Source organism: Larimichthys crocea, unplaced genomic scaffold (genome assembly GCF_000972845.2).
Source record: "Larimichthys crocea isolate SSNF unplaced genomic scaffold, L_crocea_2.0 scaffold269, whole genome shotgun sequence".
Classification (NCBI taxonomy): Eukaryota; Metazoa; Chordata; class Actinopteri; family Sciaenidae; genus Larimichthys; species Larimichthys crocea.
Window position 1 is genome coordinate 223,753 of NW_020853550.1, and position 23,976 is coordinate 247,728.

At 40.9% G+C, this 23,976-nt stretch overlaps 1 protein-coding gene across 1 annotated transcript in view; it reads left to right on the forward strand.

Annotated features, from left to right (window-relative positions):
- Positions 1 to 6,512: 6,512 nt before the first annotated feature.
- Positions 6,513 to 23,976, forward strand: part of plxnb1b (plexin b1b) — a 97,223-nt gene continuing 79,759 nt past the window's right edge. The window contains exon 1 of the mRNA XM_010745052.3: positions 6,513 to 6,959. The gene's annotated coding sequence lies outside the window, so the exon portion shown is untranslated. The remainder of the gene's footprint in view (positions 6,960 to 23,976) is intronic.

A 23,976-nucleotide genomic window follows, 5' to 3' on the forward strand; every position in this document is an offset into this window, starting at 1 on the left:
TAATTCTTTAACTTGATAAAAGTGTTTTTCAATAGTTCATACTTCGGTTTGATCCATGATATGTGTAGCTACAGTCATTTTATAGTCTCTTTATCTGCTGAGACATCAAACTATATTAAGACCAGTGCAGCTGTTTCGCTTTTTATGGATATTTTCATTTTTAAAAAATGATCATTTGTATTCGAGAAAGGGAAGACATGGCAGAAATCTCATTTGATTTGGACTTGATGTCCTACAGTATGTACAGCAGCTCAGAACACTGCACGAAGGAGCTTATTGGAAATACAGGCTCGCCATCTACTGGACACAATGACAGTATGAAGAACAATATGGATAATGTCACATCAAATTCACACTTTATCTTCTCCGTTTGAGAACATTACTCATTTTATATGCCACATGAACAGTTCATGTGAAACCAGAAAGATGTGAACCTGCCTTATACCCCCTCACACATCAGCCAAGCATATTTTTAAATGGATTACTTTCTGCCAGCCATGTTGCCAGATAAGTTATACTTTACTAATGAAGTTTTTACTTCTTTTTATGAATAAAATACGTTGGTTGAGGTTCGAGGGTCATTCCTGTGCTGGAGTTTTAATAAAACAAGATCCAGCATCTGTGGTGCTATCACACTGTATGATGTTGCTCTTTTATTCATTTATTTAGTTTTTCTTTCACTGTTTTTTTGCTGTTGAGCTTGATTCTTCCCATTAAAAATAGTGGGAAGAATCAAGCTCAACATATAATCATAAAAACTAGCATAAACAAACTATGTATTCACATGCAACTAGCATATTACATCTAACAATAAATCTGTTGATTATTGATTGGGCCAGTGATTTTCAAATGGTTGTCTGTGCCATTCTTCCATCTTCCATTTTTCATGTATTCTGTTTTGAGGTGCAAATACTTTTAATATATGTCTAATATCTTATAATACATTTCTCTGTGCCTTAGGTTCAGTTAGGTTGTCACCCACAAGGATTTAGCCTTGGTAGTGTGGTAGCTATAAACAGTAACCCTAGTTAATCATGAATATAAAATAGAAACATGTATAATTAAAAACAGTTCTATGATATCATCCCCTCTCACTGGACCAGGTTCAAATTATAATTTCAGCTATGGGAAACTTTGCACATAAATACCAGATCATTACTAGTATATTTTCCCTAAAATGTATTTCATGATCAGCTCAATTTTATTTAAGTATGTCTGTCTCTAAAACTATTGAGGCCACGCCCCCTACATGCACTGTGCATTCCTCTATCACATGTACAGATCATTTCTACAACCTTGGACCAGAACACACAGAGACTATTGAAGCCACACATTTGAGCCCATAGACGACGATAAAGTGAAGTAAGTTTTGATGACATGATGGGGTAAATATATTTGATCTATGGTATTAATGTATTCATACAGTAGAAAGCTAGCTCATAAATTAGAGGCTAAATAAGCTATAGCGAGTATCATTTTATTGACCATTTTTATGTATATATGTCTATGGTCGGTTCTGGAAAGGTCGTCCTGTAGCACGTCCCATAAGGGAGGAGTGCAAAGAGTTTGTGACCTGGGTCAGAGGTCTCCCTGACCATAGACATATATACATAGACGCCGCATTGAGCGGATTGGTCGTTGGTCGCGATACGTCAACGGGTCCGCCATACTGGAAATGGCAGGTCTGCCCGTAAACTAATACAAGGAAATGGATTGAACTTCATAAAACGCCTTTCTACAAAGTTCTTTAAGTTCAAAGTTCAATATTTCCAGAACCGACAGGTTCAGGAACAGCATTTTCACCCTGCTAACCACACCATTTATACTGTCCTACTATATATGTGCATTCATATCTAGCAGCTTATTCTGTATATAATGTCTACTGATTGCATTACTTGTTCTCCCACCCGCTCTATATACACTTATACCTGCAACTGCTGCATATCTATCCATTATCCATAACAGTGTATCCTTACTAGGGTTGCAAAGGGGTGAAATCTTTCCTGTAAATTTCCAGAAACTTTCCATGGGAATTTAAGGTGGGGAATGTTGGAAACATTCCAAATCAGAAACTGTCAATGGGAATTATGGAAATTTATGGGAATTAATTGGAAATTGGGGTAATTTAGTGATTGGGGGTAAGCTAACATCATGATAAGATAGCCTTAAAAATGGTCAATAAAATGATACTCGCTATAGCTTATTTAGCCTCTAATTTATGAGCTAGCTTTCTACTGTATGAATACATTAATACCATAGATCAAATATATTTACCCCATCATGTCATCAAAACTTACTTCACTTTATCGTCGTCTATGGGCTCAAATGTGTGGCTTCAATAGTCTCTGTGTGTTCTGGTGAACATATATACATACATATATACACACACACGCATATATATGTGTGTGTGTGTGTGTGTGTGTGTGTGTGTGTGTGTGTGTATGTACACGTAAGTGCTCTTTATTCAGAAAACCCTCATGTCACATCTACATTTCAGGATCTGGTTATTATAGACACAGATTAAATGTTAAATATAAATATTTCAATATTTATCATCACAGTTACAGTGTTACACACATTAGTAGCTGTAAACACTCAGCATTAGAAAAATACATACGTTGGTTTGGTGCTTACATAAGGAGTAAACATTTATAATCATCACTTTAAAAGTTACATACGTTGTTTTTGGTGCCTGTTTGTTTCCCAGATATATTAGTGTGTGTGTGAATGGGTGTATAAGAGGCATTAACTTAAAGAAAGGCGCTTTATGAAGTTCAGTCCATTTCCTTGTATTAGTTTACGGGCAGACCTGCCATTTCCAATATGGCGGCAACGTCGACGTACGATTCAGCGCTCAATGCGGCGTCTATGTATATATGTCTATGTCCCTGACAAGGTTGTGCGCCCTCTGCAGGCACCGCTTGCACTGGACAGTGTCAGTGGGTGGGAGGGGACAATTGGTGAGTTTTTAACCACCCTCTGCAGTGCTTTCTGGTTAAGTGATGTGATGCTTTTGGTAGGAATGCTCTTAATGGTGTGGCAGTAGGGGTTCACCAGAATGGATAGAGACAGATGGACTGCCTTGTGTCTCATCAAAAAGAAGAGACACTGGTGAGCCTTTTGAATCAGGGTAAAAAGTGTTTAGGGTCCAAGAGAGATCCTCCGAGACACCTAGAAAAAGAGGGCTCAGCACACAGCCCTGTGGGACACCAGTGTTTAGGATGAGGGTTGTGGAAATGTGGTTGTCAAACCTAAAAGGTTCGGTTCTGTTTGTTAAAACAGTCCAGTATCCAGTTGCAGAGGGAGGTGTTGATGCCCACGTCACTGAGTTTGGTGATCAGATTGGAGGTGATGGTGGTATTAAATGTTGAACTGAAGTCAAAGAACAGCATTCTCACATAGGTATTGCCCAGTTACTGTGGTTAAGTGAAATGATCATTTTATGTTTTGAAATGTTTAAATGTGCAGTATACTCACCCAGGGACAATGGATACAAATTGGCATTGTGCAATATCTGGTGAAATACATCTCCTTCACTCTGTCCCTGTTTTAAATGAACCAATAAATGGAATGAATGAATGAACCATCGGTGATGGAAGTGAAAGGTGTTTGATGTGTTCATTAAATCACATCAGTTATGTATTGAAGCACATTAGACTGCACAGCCTGGGTATGTGATAGTGAACATACTGGGATGGGGGAGGTGGGGGTGGGTTGCCCTCTGACCCACTCTTTCACCCACACCTCCCCCAGCTATCCATTGCCTACCAGCCAGCACTCCAACCCTCCATCCCCCATCCCAGCCAGCCCGCCCAGCTCCTCTCTCCACTCTAAAGACAAGTTGGTTCTCAGAGTGACGAATCCGAGAGCTGTTTGTGTGTGTGTGTATGTATGTGTGTGTGTGTGTGTGTGTGTGTGTGTGTGTGTGTGTGTGTGTGTGTGTGTGTGTGTGTGTGTGTGTTTGTGTGAACTTATGGGATGAATGGCTCAGTGTTTCTCACAGGGACATGAATACAGTGGGTTGCTCCTGACAAACAGGCATATTCATTCACACTCTGCGTTTTCCACTTTTTAAACTCACTCCTCTGTCACTCTGCTATGAATACAGGCCTGTGCTGAGAAACACAAATCCACACAAACAGCCACACAGTCTGGGAGGGTCCCCCTAGAATTCCCGGGCATGGCAGGATTCAACTTCACATACATTAGCCACATACAGGCTGTTGTAGATACAGCAGACTTGCTTATAGTGGCTTTGAGTGTTAATTCTGACATGTTGTAAAATGTTTCCAGCCTGTAACTCATCTCTCTGTGTTGTTAGTATACTGGGTTGATTTCTTCTTTCATGCTCACCAGTCAATGAACAGAACGTTTACCTCTTTTAGCTTTTTTGGTTTTCTGACATTGGAACTTTTCCCTTAACTTTAATTATAGATTTTAAATGACAAAAATCTGCTATTGCATTTACAGACAACATACATATGAATAAACATAATATGAATAAACATAATGCCTGCTACTACTGAATGACAGATCTTTTGTCTTTAAAAGAATGCTGTTCATCTGTCTAGTATATAGCTTTACAGAGCAAGAGAATCGATGCCAAGAGCTCACAATTCTCCTGCTCTAGTTGTGTGCAAAGAGCTACAGTGTGGTTTGTTTACCTCACAACAAATCCTGGAAAAGTCTGCACCAGTGGCAAAAAAAAGGATAAAGGAGGGTGATTTCACTTAATGGACTGACAAAGTTCTGACAAAATTCTGTCCTGAAAGATTCATGCCAAAACACATCAGCAGTTTCTAGAACAAACATCTTATTATAATATTATGTTGTTTTTTCTCTTTCATGTCTCACCTGTCTGTATGTATATATACATATGAAAATATGTGGTCTGCTCTGTCAGCAAGATTGTGTGTCTGCTCCATTAAAACCCAAACACAACAGAAACAATTGTATTTTAGGTTTTTGAGTTTTATGATTTAAAGCCCTTCATAACTGAGCCAGCATTTATTAGTACTAATAATGTATATGTAATGATTATATAACTTAACATAACATTAGTAAAGCATAAACATTATATAATGATTACATTCATACTTCAAACTGTACATATGATCACATACATTTGTGTTAGGTTTGGACTGTGATATTTACTGATATGCATTTATACATGTATATCATGACTATGATAGTATAGTCTATTAGAGCAGAGTGGATCTTGTCTTGTCTTGTCAGTGGTGGGGGTTGGTTTTAAGGAGTGGCATGGTGGGTGGGGCTGAGTGATCTTTGAAGTGAGTGTATCTTATCTGGCTTCAGTTCTCATTACAGGAGAATTAAAGAGAGGGGGAGATAAAAGAGGGGCCAGTGTGTGCAGAGGGATTGTGATCTTTGTGTGGTCTCCATTGATATGCATGTAAAGTCTCAGAGTGTGATACGTCCACTCTAAACGGAGGGCAGACGATGACCGGACCCTGAACAACATCATCATCATCATCATCATCAAGCAGAGGAAATGTTTACAGCTTCATTTCCAGACAGTGATGTTTAATGAATGCATGATTTATGCTTCATTACAGCTGAAGACTGAAACGAACATCACTGAATCTCTTTCATGTCCCTGCATCAACTTGACTCAACAGTAAAAGCTTGAAAGTAGTCGTCTGCACACTCAAATAAATCACTCTCACCCTTTAAAACAGCAGTTAGCTTTATCTGTCTGAATAAATGTTACTGCTGTGAGGTAGTTTGCTGCTCTGTCAAATGGAGGTAAGTGATCAGGCAAACTTTGGGGAACACATGCCATGTGTATGTGATGCATGTCTCCAGTTGACCAGGAGGGGTCTGCCATGCACCAGTCATTCTCCAGCAGCTGATGCTGCCTTCATGTACTGGGAAAAATATTGGAATAACAAGGCATCGCAGCACACAGGAAGAACATCACTTAATACTTATACTCATGTTTACCAAGCTGAGCAGTTATCTTTCATACCTTCCTTTATATAATCTAGCTAAGCAACATGAGTTAAGGCTGGGAAGTTATAGTTCATAATGAACACCCGGGGTGCGTTCAATGCCAAAGAAAATTAGTTTGGTGCAAAAGTGTCCTTCCAAACTTGTGCAAAACGTATTATTTACATTGTGGTTTCAACAGACATGCTCCCCGCACATTTTTCTTATAACGCAGATCTAGATCATACTCTTTATCATATTATTTGCAAGCAGATGTGCTTGTTCTAGTTTTGTGGTCACATCTGGAATGAGGACCAACACATCCACTGCAGAAAGTGTGCCTTCAGTTTCCCCCAAAATGTATCAGTATTTATTTGCACAGCTAGTAACTTTGAATGCACCACGGTTTTATTGCTCTTGGTCTGATCTTTTAAATCTATTTTATAACCAAAACTGAGACCTTTTTTTGTACGTGTGTGTTGTACGATTAATTTACAGAATATTCGAGGGTCACTTGAAGGCAGCATGATATATCCCCCCAGTTTGCCAAACCCCCTTTTTACGCCTGCGGAGAGCTGGGCACTGAACGCAGCACCGAACCATTCCCACCACCGCTCACCGGCTACATGTGCGGGAAGAAACCTGCAGAGTGAAAGCAGGCAGAGGGAAGAAAGCAAACTGAACAGCACTTTTTACTGCGTACTCATAGTTTTTTTTTTTTTTAATTTTTCTTACTGAGGCATTAGGTGTGTGAACCAGTGAAAGTTGGATGCCTGAGAAAAAAAATTGCAAGTCCGGACTGAACGACAATGGAATTTGTGATCTCCTAACCTCGAGAAATAACGTTATCTGTCTCGGCTCATTGGCGGCGTATTCAAGCACCGGTTGGTTTCGGACAAATTGGATAAGTTTCACCCGGTGAAAACGGTGAGAAGTTGCTTTGCTGTAACGTTACCGAGAAGGAAAGGAGCCTTTTGAACAAGTGACTTAAGAGTTGAGCGCTGGACAAGGTGAGTGGCAGTCTGGTCTCTGTAGTCGGCGGCTACACTATCTACTCCTGTTCGCATTTAACTAGTTTAAATTGTTACTGCGTATGTTTGTTTCCCTCTAAATGACCGAGCCCCGTGAATAACAATATTAATGAAGGCGTAACATTATTTTAACGACTTTTTAACATTATTTTAACATCTCTGTATTCATACTTTTAACCTAGGCCTACTTTTTCATTCAGGCTTTTTCTTATTGACCGATATTATCCACGTTAGCTTTAAGTTAGTGCAGTGTTAACTGGTGAGCAGTGTGCCTCACTTAGCTAACTTGTCCAATACACATCCTCTAGGCGTCGTCGTCCCGAGGCTGTAGCTCTCAGTAATGTTCATTATTTTGGAGGAGGTGTGACCACATTTAACAGCAATTAAACACCGAGTCTGTAACACTGACACGGCTGATAAAGTGTCAGAATACTCCGTGTTTTAAGTCAGACAGAAAACAGCTAACGTCAGTGTTCCTCCAGGACCGTCAGTCTGATTAATAATTGACATTTTCTCACACTTGATTTTACATCAAAGGTGTCACATTTACCCGTTATAACACCCACCACCATTACTGTGTTGGTGAATGAGGACTGTGTGATGGACAGGTCAGCCAGGTCTAAAAATGTCGTCTTGCATATACTTGTGTGCATCCACATTATTCCGACTTCTCAGATATTCTGTTCATGGAACGTGCAAAGTGTATTTTACCAACATAATGTGACTGAGAAGAACCAAAACAATGCATCAGTTAACTTCATCAAAGCTTAGGAATCGTTTTCTCCAATATTCACATGAGTGGATCACTGTGTTGCGATCAAGGATGATTATTCTTGCATTAAAGCATAACACTTTCCTTTCCAAAATTCCACCTTGATATAAATTAAACTGCAAAGATGAGTGCACGTCACTATCAGAAAAGTCCCCAGGAGACATTTGAACTCTTGACTATACTCTTTACAATGAAAGGTCAGCAGCAGGGCTCCGCGTTATTTTCTTAACACAGTAATTAGTTCAATATTTAAATGTTTTTTTTTATCAATATACACTTAGTTACAAGTGTCATGGCTGACAGTCCATCAGAGGGGCTGCCAGTGAGAGTGTGTGACCTCTGTGTTTTTGTGTCCCATGGGTGATGGTCTCCTCTCATAGTTTAGTGCCTTCTTAAACCACAGCCATCTGCTCCTATTGCCTCATAACAGAATTGATGGCTTAGTATAAGCCAGGAAATGAGATGGAACATCCCCCCCTGATGATGATGATGATGATGATTATTGCTCATTTATTTTGGATTGCTGGTAGCATTGGGATAACTAGGATGTGCCCAGACATTGTGCCTGCGCTTTAAAATGGAAACTAATTTCCAAGTTTTTTACAGTGGCTTTTAGTCAACACGAGCATTACAACATGGTTAATTTAACGTTGGACCTGAATCCAATCCAACCAAGGTCTTCAGCTACTGAAAAGGTGTTACAAGCAGAAGTAAATCTTTTCATTGCTTTCTCAAGTCAAAGCTGTGTTTAATGTCTGACTGTGAGGGTGTGCATTTAGATAGCATGTTTAAGTGCAGTCTCTCAGACTTAAGTGAAGTGCATGTTTTCATTGCCCCTGAAGTGAATGACTGTTTATTAGCAGCACCAGTAGCCTTGTACCTGGATAAAGTCAGACACCAGGAACCAGAGCTGTCTGGACTTGTAAAATGACCTTTGCCCCTGTGTATAAATGGCGTCATTGTGGTGTTCACATTTGACCTTTTACAGGCTTGACCCGTGCTGACCTCAGATGGAGGAAAGACGTAATTTTAAAGGGTGCCAGATAAATGAAGAGGACTATTTGTTGTTTCAATTATTTCAGTTCAAAAAACATTATTGTTACATTAATAGAAAGAAGAGCGTCAGAGCCAGTGGATTATAATCTTCTCATGTGGTTCATCAGTGGTCAAACATTAGACAAAGACGTCAACAAATGTTTTGACTTCTCAACAGATTTAATTCAGTAACAGGACTAAAGTATCAACTTTACAGATGTCAGCATTTAACACACAGGATCTGTGACAACAGAGGTGGTAAAGAGCCTCTCCAACAAACAAATTCTGTCACAGTCAAGGTGCCAAAGGTCAAAAGGTGAAGGGGGGTTGGGTGTTGACTACTCCTGTTTTTTGTGCCTGGCAGCTAGAGGGACTGCAGGGAACATGTGGTGTCAAAACCAAGCAAATGTCCTCAATGCAAACTTTACCCAACCAGTGTCATCTGCAGCTGTTAGAGAGGGTACAAGGGCAAACGTTGTCTGAGAGGATAAGAGAACACTTCCGTGATTTGTCTTGCCGAGCCTTCGTTGTGACATTTATGTTGTCATTCTGGTAATGAACAGGTGGAGAGATGTCAAGGATGGTCAGAGGGTTTGATAAACTGGCACTAGCTCATCAGCTTGGACATTGATGAAGGATCTGTGAATATTACACATTCCAGGATAGAGCTGTGATTTCAAGATGCCAAGTCAAGTTTTTAGAGTTGTTCTGAAAAGCCACATTGGAAGGGAGGGTGAAAAGCTGGCCGTCATTGAGCGTAGAGAAGCGACATAGTTTAAATATTGAAATAACTTTGCATAGTTTCTCCTGGAAGATTTGTATACGTTGCACTTGGTTGTGAAAAGTGACAAATAGTTAGTGAATAATGAAGAAAGAGAAAGCTTAAGGGAGAACTTCCACTTCTTTCTCACCTCTGTTCAACCAGCCAATCACGGTGGACAGGGTGTGAATGTTGGAATGTTGGTTTCGTAAAATTACGCAAATTGTGAAGTCAGAAAGGTGTGGGGGAGGGACTTTCCAAAGCTATTTGACCAGCACCCAACAAGCAGTGCCAATAAAGCATACTGACAGCTTAAACCTCCCTTCAGTGTGATCATAATACAGTCAGGTGCATGTTTAAGAGAAAACCCACCCATGGATCGTTGATGTTTTAAAGTGTCTGCATGTATATGAAGTGATTCTTATCGGATCATCAAGCGGTCTCTGACATGCCTTTCTGGTGGACACCTAACCCGACTATTACTGTGACTTCTTGTGTGTACAGGCGGATTGCAGCACCATGAATGCTTTGTGAAAGTGTGACTTATCCCGTTTTAGCAGTTTTGGAGTCTTGCCCCTCTCTCTGACGTGAGCTTTTTACCCCTTCAAGTGTTGACATTTGTAGCACCTATAAATCTATAAATACAAGGCTGGAAAACACTTTGTACAAACTCATTTGTTCCACTTTTTTAAGCATACCCCAGTCTGCATATCTTAGTGTCATATAATCGAAGTCATTCCATTTTCTTCATGGATTCATATACCAGAAACCAACAGGGGAAATCAGCTGACAGGAAATCTACAGGCTGAACATTCTCTGCAACCAGTTTTTATCTAGACTATCCGATCACCCCAAAGGGGATCAAAGTCCAAGCTATTTGGGCAATCGAGACTTGACATATGAACGTCGGGCTTGCCCGGCAGGGGTCGAGTGCTCCTCCACTCCCATGGCCAGATTAAATACGCAATTTAATTATGTCACTGAGCATTAAGTCAGTAACCTTATCAGAGTGGTCTGGCTGTTTTAATGGGGCTTTGTGAGCCAGCAGATGCACCAAGATTAGGGACAATATGCTGGTGGTGCAAACTGAGCAAAGGGATAAATGAGGGGCACGGAATCTGATATGAGGTGCCCCTCCTAGATACCACCACCACCACACTGAAGGACACCTCAAGATAGCGGACATTAAATATAGCCTCATCAGTACAGTATGTATATCTCAGAGTGTCTGTGTGATGGGGGATTTATTCAAGATGAAATGTAATTGGTAGCTTCATGCTCTGTGGTGTACAGTTGGTCTGTGGTGGTGGAGTTCCATGACATATTCATGCAGTGGTTATGCACATTTGTAGTGGGGGATTTAGTTTTTTTGCATATTGATGTACAGTTTGAGGCTGATTTTAAAGAACCCCCTGTAATCCCAGCACCATGAATATGTGATAGTTTCCTGTCTTCTTTTGCTACTGGGACGGCCCGTATGAGGAGTGCTGCTGTGCCTGGAGATGCAGGCCCTCTCCTGTTACCTATAGTCACATTTGGACTCACTCATCTCTCTGCACATTGCTTACAGTGAACATCACAACTCTAAGCCCCAAGGGGGGGGGGGGGGGGGGGGGGGGGGGGGAGGGTGCTGAGGATTTTCTTTGATACAGTGATAACACTCCTCAGAATTCTCTGAGGGTTTAATTAGGCAGGGTAGCCTGTTCATTATGCAGATATGTAAATGGAGACCCAGATACACGCAGTGCTGTCGATTGTAAAATAGATTTGAGTGTTGAAATTCCTTTGAAGCAGGAAGCATAGTGCTCTGAAACAGTGTAAATTATTAACTCATCAGAGTACGCTGCATGCTTCCGCCACATGCAGCTCATGGTGTGTGTGTGTGCTCTGCAATTGTTCCTTCATGAATGAAGCTGGTGTGTTTGCCTGAGGTCAATGTTGAAGCAGGAGCACACGTGATGTGATGGTTTAACCCAATCACCTCCTGAGCTTGAACTGGACTGACTGAGGACTGCAAAATAACTCTTTACTCACTGCTGTCACTGACATACATGATGCATGAAGAGATTTATATGTCAAACCTTTAACTGAACATGAATGAGAATGAGTAACTCTAAATGTTTAGGGCTGCATATTAAAACTTAAAAGTATACTGGACATTATTTTGACAAACGTCTTGTACTGCTGTTTGTGTTATTGTCTTAGATAAGGTAAGATAAACTTTATTGGTCCCAGACCGGGGAAATCCACTTCTGAAGGGATAGTTTGGGTTATTTGAAGTGGACACATATATGTCAGTGTGTTATCTACAGTAGACAGCGGTAGAGAACTTTCACTCTGCTTCTTTCTCACCCCAGTACAGCTGACCAGTCACAAAATGAGTGTGAATGTTGGTGTAGAAAAATGACAGAAATTGTTGGACGTGGTGGGGAAGGGGTTTCCAAAGCTATTCATCAAGCAGTGCTGATGAAGCATACTGGCAGCTTAAACCTTCCTCCTCTGTGATAAGCATACTCTTTAATCCTGCATCCTGTGTTCTGCGAGATAAAATGTTAAAAAGGGGAGAGAGAGAGATAACTGCTTCAGTTCCCATCAAAAGGGCAGTCTGACACCAAGTTAAGCAGTCAAAATATTCTAAATGTAGTGTACGCTTTAACTGATATTGATTTATTTTTTTAGGCGCATAAATATGTTTTGTTGCTGTCCCTGTCCACAGAAATACATTTCTTAGCTTCCATGCTGGTCCTCGTGTCTGCTTCTCCAAACTGGCAGCGCACCAGCCGCCATCTACTGTATTATAACACACTGACTTTGGATCAGTACCTCATATAACCTCACTACAAAACATCAACAAAATTGAGATTTTTGGCTTGAATTGAGCAATAAAAATGTTTTTGCAGGAGCGGTGTGTTTCCGCATTCAGCATGATCTGATCTGTTCCTCATCCTGTGTAAATCTCTGTCTCTTTCTTACCATGATCAATCCTGAACAACTTCCATACATCACTCACTCTTGCAAAACACATCCCATTTCATCCCATCCTTCCTGTCCACATTTCATCGCTCCCAGCTTAACACTTGATGCTCCCCACAGCTCGTTTTCTCAGTATTCCCCTGTGCCTGCATTCATGCATACCTCCACTCCCGTATCATTTCTCATCTTTGTGTGGAGCTGAGGCAGCCATCTGTAGAAGGCCCTCAGAGAAAGAGGCCCGGCTAGTGAGATAGGGTGACAAGGATGAGAAGGGCTTTGTCACTGCACTGGCAATGAGAAGATGAGACCTCCACCTGGGGAAAGGTGAGGGCGGAGAGAGTGCTGCACATACATACACATTGGTGTTGTTCTATACTTATGAGGTCCTTCACTTTAAGGCATGAATTCCTTTACTCTTAACCTGAGCTTTAATCCTCTCCACTGTCTAATCTAAATCTGATCCTAATGGACCCTAATTTTAAACCCAGATCAATGCAAACACATGATTAGATTCAATAAAAAAGCTTGTGTTATAATTTTTCTTGACTGGAAGCTCTGTGTGATGGCTGGGTGTTGTTCAACAGACTTTTAGGATGCATGCCAGACCAGAATGATGAAATGAGCAAAGAAAGATACCCTTCTCTCCCAGACTGTCCCAAAAATCTGATGATCTGTAAATTAATAAGTAGAAATCACTGCTTTTCAGATACTGATTGTGAACACAGTCAGGTTGCAGTATTTATATTCAGTACATGGCCCTATCACTGTCATTTGGTTGTTCTTTATGATAGGTCTATCTAATACAAAAGTCAATTTCACTGTATGTATAGGTTAGTTGTAAAAAAAACTGCAGGTGCCGCTGGAGGCTCCACTAGGGGTGGGCGATATATCGAATATACTCGATATATCGCGGCTTGTTCTACGTGAGATGTATGAAATGACTATATCGCGACCATCGAGTACTTGTCACGTAAATGTTTTAAGCCGTCTGCATTTAATTCTCCGGAGTTTCGCCTGTCACTCACTCCTGGTGCTGCTCACAGCACGCAGCACACTGCCACGCCCACCCAGAAAAATCCCCTGCGCGCATGCGTACTGTTTGTATCAAGTGAGGAGAGAAGTGAAGAGCCCAAGCGAGTTAATTGAAGATGGAGACGGACGACTTGGTTCCGAAGAAAAACAACTGCGGTCACGCCAGCCGTCTCTCGTTTTCGCGTGGTCATGTCAGCTGCTCCAATATTTTCAAGTGCGCCCTTATTGCCGACTTTATGGCAAATACTTTGAGAAAACTGGGAAAGTCAGCGCTAGCTTACTGCAGCGTGTGGACACTTCCGGTTTTCAAAATAAGACGTGGGTGTTAAATTTATTAAAGGTTTATTTATAAAATATGAAGAATGGTTAAAATGTGATTTTAAAAAAGTGTCTCATAAGCCAAGTATGATCCTGCACTGCTTTAAAGCTCATATTTACATTATGAAATGCATTAAAAATTCATAAAAAATATGACAAGTGTTAAAATGCTATAAAAAGAGTACAAAACAACAACAACAAAAATATCGAGATATATATTGTGTATCGCGATATAGCTTAAAAATATCGAGATATTGGTTACAGGCCATATCGTGCAGCCCTAGGCTCCACTATTAAAATGGATCATAGTTCATACAAAACACATCTGCTTGACTAGTCACCATCAACAGTCCTGCCAGCAACCGCTGAAAGAAGCTGGAACTATCACCTCCTCAGCAGTGCCCGAATTTAGTTCCACAAAGCTGTCCTCATAGTGGGTGGAGAACAGTGGAAACAAAAGCAGAACCAGAGACAATGGCTGCATGTTAACGTTTAGTGTTGTTAAGTTCCTACAGTGGAAAAGGACTGTTTGGCAGCATGGCACAGCACCACACTGGAAAATGGCTACATGGGAAATGCTGCCAATATTGCCCCACCCCATGAAAACATCCAAAAGGTTTAAAAAAAAAAAAAAACTTCAGCTTGTTCTCACAGATTTAGAAGTACACCACACATGCGTATTTGGAACACGCAAACAGCTTGGTAAGAGACAAATTAAACATGAGTTTTATGTTTCTGCTTTTGCATTTTCTGTTACTGGCTGCACCTGCACATTCCTGTGCTACACAGATGCAGGAAAATGCTTGTTTGCCTGTGGTTTGCATGTTTTCTGCGTGTGCTGGTATAAGGATTCTGCTTGCACTCGTTTTGTGCTGTGCTTGGTTTTTGCAGCTTGGAAAGGGTGGTCTGCAGGTCTTGTACCCCCTTCTCCTTCTCTCTGCAAGGGGGGGAACAGGGAAAGTAGCCCTGCCTCCTTTGTTTCTTTTGTTGAAGAGACCAGCCAACCAGGGGGGTGGGGGTGAGAAGTGGTGGTGGTGGTGGTGGTGGTTGGGGGTGGATAGGGAGGTGAAGGCGTACCTCTAGCAGAGAGTGGGGAAGGTGGAGAGGGGAGGAAGAGTAGGATGTGAGAGTGTCTCCTCCTCTATCTGTCAGTTGAAAAACAGCTGGTGTTTACTGCAGACTCCTTTGCTGTGTCCTCAGAGGACAGACAGGTGAGTGGGTGTGTCTGAAGAGGAGTGTCCACCATCTGGAGCATTAAATGTTGGGCATTCAGGCTTCGCCATCCAGGCAACTCCTTTGAAAGTGAACTTTGTGAAGTTACCTTGACAGTCAGCCCAGCGTTTGTGGGAACGTGTTAATTTTGAAACTTTCAGATTTAGGAAATCTTTTAGTGGAAATCTGTGTGAAATCTCTTTTCCTCTTGCTGAATTGTTCTTTGCATTGCATGGCTACAGTCAGACAGGTGGCAATTCACCCTGGCTTATGATTTCAAATGAATGGACTTAGAAGCTTGCTTGAAATTGAATATCATTTACATGACGTCAGACAGCTAGCGCTGGATTTGACTCCAGAGGCAACAATACAAGAGGCATCTGCTGTGGTGACACTAGCCGGGTTTTTTTCCCCCCTCAATCCGTGTTAGTGTGTGTGTCTTTTTGTGACGCGCAGGCAAGCGTGAAAAGCAGCATTTTGAAATACCGACAGCTGACTGTTGCCAAGTGGCAACCATGAAAGCGCTTGGAGAACAGTGAGCGCTCAGTTTCCCCAGTAACGCCCTTTTTCTCAAGACAGCTCCCCCTAAATCGACTCAGCCCCCTCTTAACTCCCTTTAAATGCCCTGGGGGAAGGGACCCTCTGTCCTGGGAAAAGGGGGGTTGCTATGGAAAGCCAAAGACGAATGTTGGACAGACGTGTTAAAAGTTCAGGACCTTGGCCGGCTGGTGGTGGACTCCACTAGTACAGAACAATGTTCCAGGGATGTCTCAGACTACCTAGCTTTAGTTATGCACCTGAATATCACTGTCCCTGGCTGGAAATAGAAGAGCGAGCTTTAAAATGTCTCATAATCGATGGTCATAAATTCTTCTCAGGCCATGGTTGGTCATGTAAAAAAACAAGTGACGACAAAAATGCCAAAATTGGTAGCTAACGAAAGAAATCAGTAGTAGTACTAGTAGTTGGATGGTCGCTAGCTAAATTCCCAGCTCCCCCAGTCCAGATAAAGTGTCTTTGAGCAAGATACTGAACCCCACAATGCTCCTGGCTTTGATGTCAGTTTAGTTTGAGAGCTTTGGAAAGGAAGCCCCTGATGAGCAGTTGGCACCTTGCATGGCAACCTCTGCCATCAGTGTGTGAATGTGACAAGCGTGGTTTGAGTGGTTGATAGACCGAAAAGGTGCTATAAATACCAGTCACATTACCATAATGCCATTTGCCTGAAAACACCCAGTCAGAGCAGAGAGTGATAGATTTTTGCATTTATTAGACCTATAGGCAAGCAACCTAAAGTGTTGGTGTTTGATGAACTGAGCCAACTCAACAGCCAACTATCTTCAAATATGTATTTTTATAATGAATACCTACTGGAGCTACTACCAAAGCTCAAAGTCATCCAAATAACACAAACCTAACATAAAGCATATTAATTTTCATCTGACGGTGATCGCTGTGAGATGCTGTTATGTTTGAAACTAAATGCTGAGTTAAGATGAACAGGTTGCAGTGGTATGAAATGGAGAAAAGCAGCAAGTCTTCATGTTCAACAAGCCATAACCAGTTTGCTGTTTATAACTCCATAAACGACTCATAATCAATTATTCAAAGTGTCTTCACTAGCTCCTGGTAACCATATGTTATCCTGTTAAAGTGTCACTTACATGTCATTTACACACAGTAGACATACTATTTTTACGACCTGCCTATCATGTGTCTTTTTACCATGGCACTTCCTGTTGATTCACACTCCTACAGGGGTTAGAGGTCGCAGGGCTCTGTTATCCTTGCTTTGACACCATACTCCCCCAGCAGGACCCAGACTCACGTTGAAGTGTTTGTATGAATATGTGACTGCATCTGTGTGTTCGGGCATCTGTGTGAATGTGAACGCCCTGCAGGCCCACAGTGTTTCCTGGCAACCTTTGCCACTTGCTGGTAAGCTGAGCAGCAGCACACAGTGTCGCAGTGTACAGGCTGCTCTGTTGCTCTCACCGGGTTGGATTTACAGGGCTTTGATTTAGGCATTCCGTAAGACGATCTAAAATTTTGGTTCCATTCCTCGTTTACTGAAATGCAATCCTGGTGAATAAAACCAGACCCACGCTGTGATTCAACATCACAATATATGCTACGTGCCTGCACAAGGTGCTGGACTTGTCATGTAATAGCTCAGCTTACAACATACTAGACTCCTGTGTGTATACCAATGAGTCTTGAGGCAGCTTTCATAAATAACACCCTCTTCATGTTATTAATGGGTGGCTTAAGGCTTTTTTTTTCTTGCTTACCAGGAATAATCTTTTCCACCCGGTCCACCTCAGTAGCCTTAATCTGGCTGCAAATGAACCAGGCCTCTGTTTCCAGAGTTATGAAGCACTCTGGAGGGGGGGTTGTGAGTGTGTATGTGTTGGTGTGTTGTTTGCCCCACCTCCCAAGTTCACGTAACTCAAACAGCAGTTGAGTACTGGCGTTTGTAGTTGTGTCATGAGTACAAATATGCAAGAAAATGTAGGAGTTGCATGTCCAGTTTGCCCACATCAGACTGTAAGCGGTTTTCTTTATTTGACAGCAGTCACTGTTAAAAACAAAAACATTATAATGGATTCAACCACACTGATAAAAGTCCAGTTTGATCACATAAAGAACCATTGTCTCTGTCCTTATCTTGTTTCCGTCCCCTACTCTATGCTCTTTGCTCCTCTGTCTTTCTCTGTGGGAGCTAGCTAGCACATTAGCATTGAATATCTCTTTCTGTCAGTTTGATTCTCATTAATGTTTCAGTTTGTTGCCACGGGTGTTTCATCTAATATCATTTTCAGTTTCAGGTGTAGTGTCATACACTGTTGTTTCAGTGTGGACGGTGACCTCGTACTAGAGTTGTCACGATACCAAAATGAGTAACCACGATACTATACCAGACAAAGTATCACGGTTCTGGGTATTATCGTGATACAGCAGCCTTTTTTATTATTATTTTTATGAACTGCAATGTATTTGTACAATTTATAAATACTTATTAATGACTTATAATATTGTTTGGTGCATGATAAACATAATACTGGTAATTAGACTGAAACAAGTTTGAAACAACAAGTTCAGTTTTTTAAACAAAATTAATGTTGCCACTGATGACGACACCGCAGCAGACTCGCCGCTCAGGCCCGGTGCTTCTGTAAGTCGTGCGCGCGTCTGGGAGAGACAGAACTTTAGCTTGTTGTTTGTTCTGAAGCGAATTTCTATGGAAGCGGAGCTGTCTTCATGGAGTTCGTTCTTGACGGAAGAAACACACGAACAGCCAATCAGCTAACAGACGAGTGGACCCAGCGTACGGAAACAACCTATCATATCTCCGGACGTCACCAGTAACAGGCAAAAAGCCAATCATTCAGCAGCTGTGTAGTTCGGTTGCGATTCCATGTTGGTTTGTTTACAAGGGAGTAGCATGCAGTGAGAAGCCGGGAGGAGAGTAGCGGTGGAAACTGGCACCGGTAGTATAGTTATCCACGGTAGTACCGTCGTGTAGAATTTCTAGTATAGTAGGAACCGTTACGATTTGGCGCCGCGGGGTACCGTGGGTATTGTGCAACTCTACCTTTTACAAAACAATAGTCTTATAAAAATTAGGATTATACTGGAGCGCAGATGTTTTAACTCATATAGAGAGTGTGTGTGTCCTGTTTATTGCATGTCTTGTCCACTTCCCTTATTTGGCCTGTGTTTACTGAGGCTGGCAGGGAGAGATAATTATAAAAAAATAGTACAAGGACAAGAGAGACAGGTTAGGGAAGTATCATTTGGATAAGAAACATAATACTTATTACTGAGCAGAAAACCAAAAAAGGACGTTATGATATTAACTGTATAAAAAAAAATGTATAAGAACCTACTGATAGAGCTCCTCAGGGAGCCTTTTCTCTGTAACCCCTCTTCTGTGTTGTACTGTTAAATGCTCCTTCTTGTACAAGAATAATAAAATTAAACTTAAACTTAAACTTTGAATCCAATCTTCCTTATTCAAGAGTTTTTCTTAAAAAATCCCCATAACAAATAGCACTAGTGTAGATGGATCCTGTTTGACATGCAAATGTTATGTTCAGGTTGTAATGATGTAAATATTATAAGCCACATATCGTCCAAGTCTGACACTAAAATGATATTTTTCTGACAAACGTATCAGGAGAACACTTTGTTAGAGACCTATCTTTGTCCCAGCAGTAATGCAGATATCTCTTCTCTTCTGTTTCACCAAAGACGGTCTAGAACGACGGCACTAAAACTTATAGAACTTTCTGAATGTCTCTGGAACTGCCCAGTCTGCTTTCATCCATCCACACCATGTTCACAACACTTCCAAATAGGTTTGGGTCGGTGGTGCAGAGTTAGTGCTGTCTTCACGTTAAGCTGCTAACTAGTTTGTGAAATACATTTCTGGAAAGTTGGTAAACAATGACTCATCATTTCCCCTTTTCTATAGAACTCTAATATAACCCTGTCTCTGACAAATCTCATTAATTTGATCTGTTTGTTGTGTTAGCGAGGTAGCTATCCAACTAGTACAGTCAGAAATGTAGCAGAAGTACACAGCCTTGTTTTGATCTGCTTGTTTGCCCCGTTAAAGTTGCTGCAATATGCTGTTACTCCACACTTCCTGTTTTTGTTTCAAATTAAAAGCACTCAAGTCATGTGTAAAACTTGGTGGAAAAAAGTCAGTATTACAGAATGACAAAATTTACAGTCCAAAACATTTTCTATGGAAATTTCAAAAACAACATTTGAAATATTGAAGATAAGTAACAATGATTTGACCGGAAGCCACTTTGTTAACAACAGTCTAGCTGATGAAAGTGCATTTATTGTTTGTTTCAATGGTTTTCTCCTGCTGGGTCCACTTGTTGACAGATAGTTAGTTGACTATCTCAGGCTGTCTGCCATTAACATTCCTTCCATTGAAACCTGGAACCGACAGGGACCCTGCTGATAAAAGACCTCCAGGGCTGGTAGAGATGCCCAGTGGACTGTTGTGGTCACAGTGTATCGATATGGTGTAAAGAAGTATTGTTAGTGAGACAACTTTGTGAACATAGAAAAGGAGCAGAAAATTTCTCTTTTTAATAATTCAGATGGTTGAACGTGAGTCAGCAGAGATTTGAATAATTCACTGGCTGAAGAAAGAGTTCAAACTTTCTGCCAAAATTTTGCAATTTGACACTATTTGTCTGCATTTCCTGTTGGTTATTGCTGACATTTGGAAACAGTGTGGTGTTTAGTGATGCATAAATCAGCAGAGGTAATAAAACTGTCTGCAGGCAAACTAGACTCCAACAGTGGAAACCAAACACATGCTGCTGCTACAATAAAATTAAAAATCTCATTATTTTTGGCTGAAATAACCATAAAAAAAATCGTATGCATCCCTAAATTGTGCCAATCTGCCTTCCCCCCTTATTCAGTTTGTCTTCATGCAGACAAAGAGCAGGGCAGTAAAGTGTCGGTGGTTTACCTCACGTGTTACGCAGCAGGAGCGATGATCAGCGAAGGCAGCCGTAAAAGTTTAATGGCACAAACTAGCCCTCCTGTTTTCACGTTATTGCTGCGTTTTACACAAACATATTAGACATTGTTTCCACTGGAGGAGCTCACACTGATTGTTCATTATGATGTGAGCTACAGTCATCTGCACATTGTCTGCTATTATCAGGTCTACAAGTGTAGATGGTGAAGGTCGTCTTTAGTGGGATGATTTAGCATTAAAGGCTAAGTTACACTAATGAACAGTCCAGCCGATCCTTCAAGGCCGTCCACACTCCCACAGCTGAGCTGTTTTGAGTCATTAGATGAGTTGAAGGTAGGCATGCTGGAACCGACATGTCAAACAGGTGATACCCGCCCACACAGTCTTGAAGAGTAATTATTAGTTTCAACAGAAATCTATTAAAAATAGAACTTCTTCAGGTTCTTACACAGATACACATTTTTTTTTACACTAAGACCTCGGCTCAACATAAATGATTGTCATGGGAGATGTAATATTTATAGAGTTGAACATACCAGAACAAGTATGTACATATGTAAGCTGTTAAACGGCTCTTCTCACAATAAGCTTCTCTGAAGCTAGAACTCGTATGCCTTCTTCAGAGCCTGTGGGCTTCAACCGTCCAGACTGATTTATGCAGAAATCCTAAACTTTTGATTATTGGGTATTAAACAGGTGTGAGATAATATGCATGGTTTCACAAAATTCTCCCCCTGGTTTGTAACTAAAAACTTTTCTCAAAAAGAATTCACCATTGTCATATAATATTGTCATAACTTATTTGGGGTAATTTAGATCTATTGATTGCGTTTTCTTTGTCTTTATGTATAGTCAAATTATATAATTACATCTGCAACTGAAGTTTCAGTAAACACTCATTTTTTCGACAGAAAAGTTTACATTATGTCTTTGATAATCAAGTTCCATAATGTGTGTGTGTGTGTTTATACATATGTAAAAAAATATCTGGAAATATATTTACTCAGCAGTGGCTCCAAAAATCCAGCATCTGTCAGACTGTAATTATCATCAGTTATAATAAAGAAAATGGAATGTGTAAAATTCAGTGCAGTCTGATGTGGGCAAAGCAAATGTACACGGCATGATAAACATCAATTTTCATACCACGGTATGCCATGCTTTTGGTGTATTGCTGCCATCCTGGCAGATAGCCATGTGCTTCCGGGATCACACACGCATCAGCAGCACTCTGAACTGTGCCCCAAAGGAATCCGACCTGAGTGGACCTCCCTATGCAACAAGTCACTCGCATCAGAAAACACACATTCCTGCCATCCGGGCTGCAGGGAGGTGCTTTTTGGTACAGCTCATTCCAGTGCATCGAGGGGTTAACCCAAAATATGTTAAGCTGTGTGAGTCAAAAACAAAATCCCTAGTTTGTCATGCTGAGACGACATGGCAGGTCTTTGCCCACAGATATCATCACATATTTCATGTTACCTCTCGATGTATGATGAAACAAGACAGGAGGAACCAGTGTGAGTGCTCCGAGTGAAAGCATGTGGAAAGCTCTTCATTTTCATCCATGCTTCCACATTAGGTGTGAAGTAATCAGACAGTTCAGCCTTATGAATGTTAATGTAAAAATATAACTGTGCTAACTGTGCTGACTGACCTTTACTTCAGAGTGGGACGTAAAATAAAAAGCTTCCCTCCAGGCTCTTATTGATTACACATGTTCAGTCTGCTGCTGATTGATCATAGATAACAACTTGATTACTAGAACGACCCCATGACCCAATATCCTGTGTAGTAGAAGGCAATCAAAAGGCGATGGCCTCATTCAGAAGTCCAACTCATTACTGGTACTACAGGATTGTACAGACTCTGATGCCATCAATGTTTGCTTTTGGAATCTGTGAATGGTATTTGATGGGGAAATGAGATGCACTACTTTAAAGTGACTGCATTAGAAACTCAGACTGGCTAAAGAAATGAACAGTCGTCTCAGAGAGCAGCCTCTGCTCCTCTTGTTGGTCTGTCTGCATCAAGTGCTCCTTTCCACTTTCACACGTAGTGTTAAATTGAAATTAGCAACCGTGTAGCTTGTCCACAGATTTCTGTAATTGCTGCTTAAATTGACGCTTAATGTGGGGGTCATTTTTCATTTTGACAAGCAATCAGTGTCGAAACTGCACATATCTGTTCTGTAGATACTTTCTGTTTCACATACTTAACAACACTGAAGAATGTGCCATTCTAAAAAAATCTTTTTCTCTATTACATTTAGAAAGAGTGCAGAGGCTTTTTAAAAATGTAATAATCATCTTTTTGTCAAGATACAATATATTATATATTTATATATTTATTTAGATGTTTTTCAGCTTCTATTTCCTGGCTATGGCACTAAACATTTTATTTTCCATATTTCTATTTTTGTGCTTAGCACTTTACTAACCATCCCGTTGTTGAAGCTCTGATACACATATATAGTTTCATTTTTAAAACCAGTAAACAGCTGGGCACTTTAGGTTTTATCACACAATACTCAAACAGGAGGAATGCATTTGTTGGGGACTATTTTCAGCTGTGGAGTAATCCACATTTGTGAGTATGCTATCTGTGTGTGTGTGTGTGTGTGTGTGTGTGTGTGTGTGTGTGTGTGTGTGTGTGTGTGTGTGAACTATATCAGGTTTTGGACACACACACTTGTTAGTAGGAGCAGTTCATCATTAGGTTTGATATGCACATGGGATTTGTGAAGTATTGTGACCTTCACGTTTGAAATAGAAATGTAGTCATTTCAGTGCACAGGTATTCAACCAGACACAGAGGGTACTTAATGGCTGTTTATATATCTATGAAATCGAACAACTTCATGTGACGTCACTCTCCTCGGCGACTGTGTGGAGCCTCATTTTCACACATGTCATTCAATTTGAAATGTTGAAATCCCATGGGAGCGTGGCAGTGACAGTGTCGCAGTGGCTGCTGATTGAATGTAGTGGAAATAGTGCATGCATGTGATGTGATTTTCTTTCCATAATTTGAAAGAAATAAAAATGAAACAGCCATGCACTGTAGGCGCCAGCCCGGCTCTGTTACCCAATCACACACATTAAGATGCGAGTCATCTGTGGGCGGATTATGAAACAGGAAGAGTTTTGATCATTTCAGTAATAGAATATAATCAAATAATTTCAAACATGGAACATTCCGTGTTTTTTCATGTAAATGAGTTGTGTTTTACATTCTAAAAGTCACTGACACTGTTCTGATGTGTCCTAATTTTGTGGAAGGGGTCTGGCCAGTTGAACAACTGATCTAAATGCTGTGGGCCTCATGGGTTTGGCATGGTGACAGAGGGGGATATCCTCATTGATTGCCTCTGGGCCAC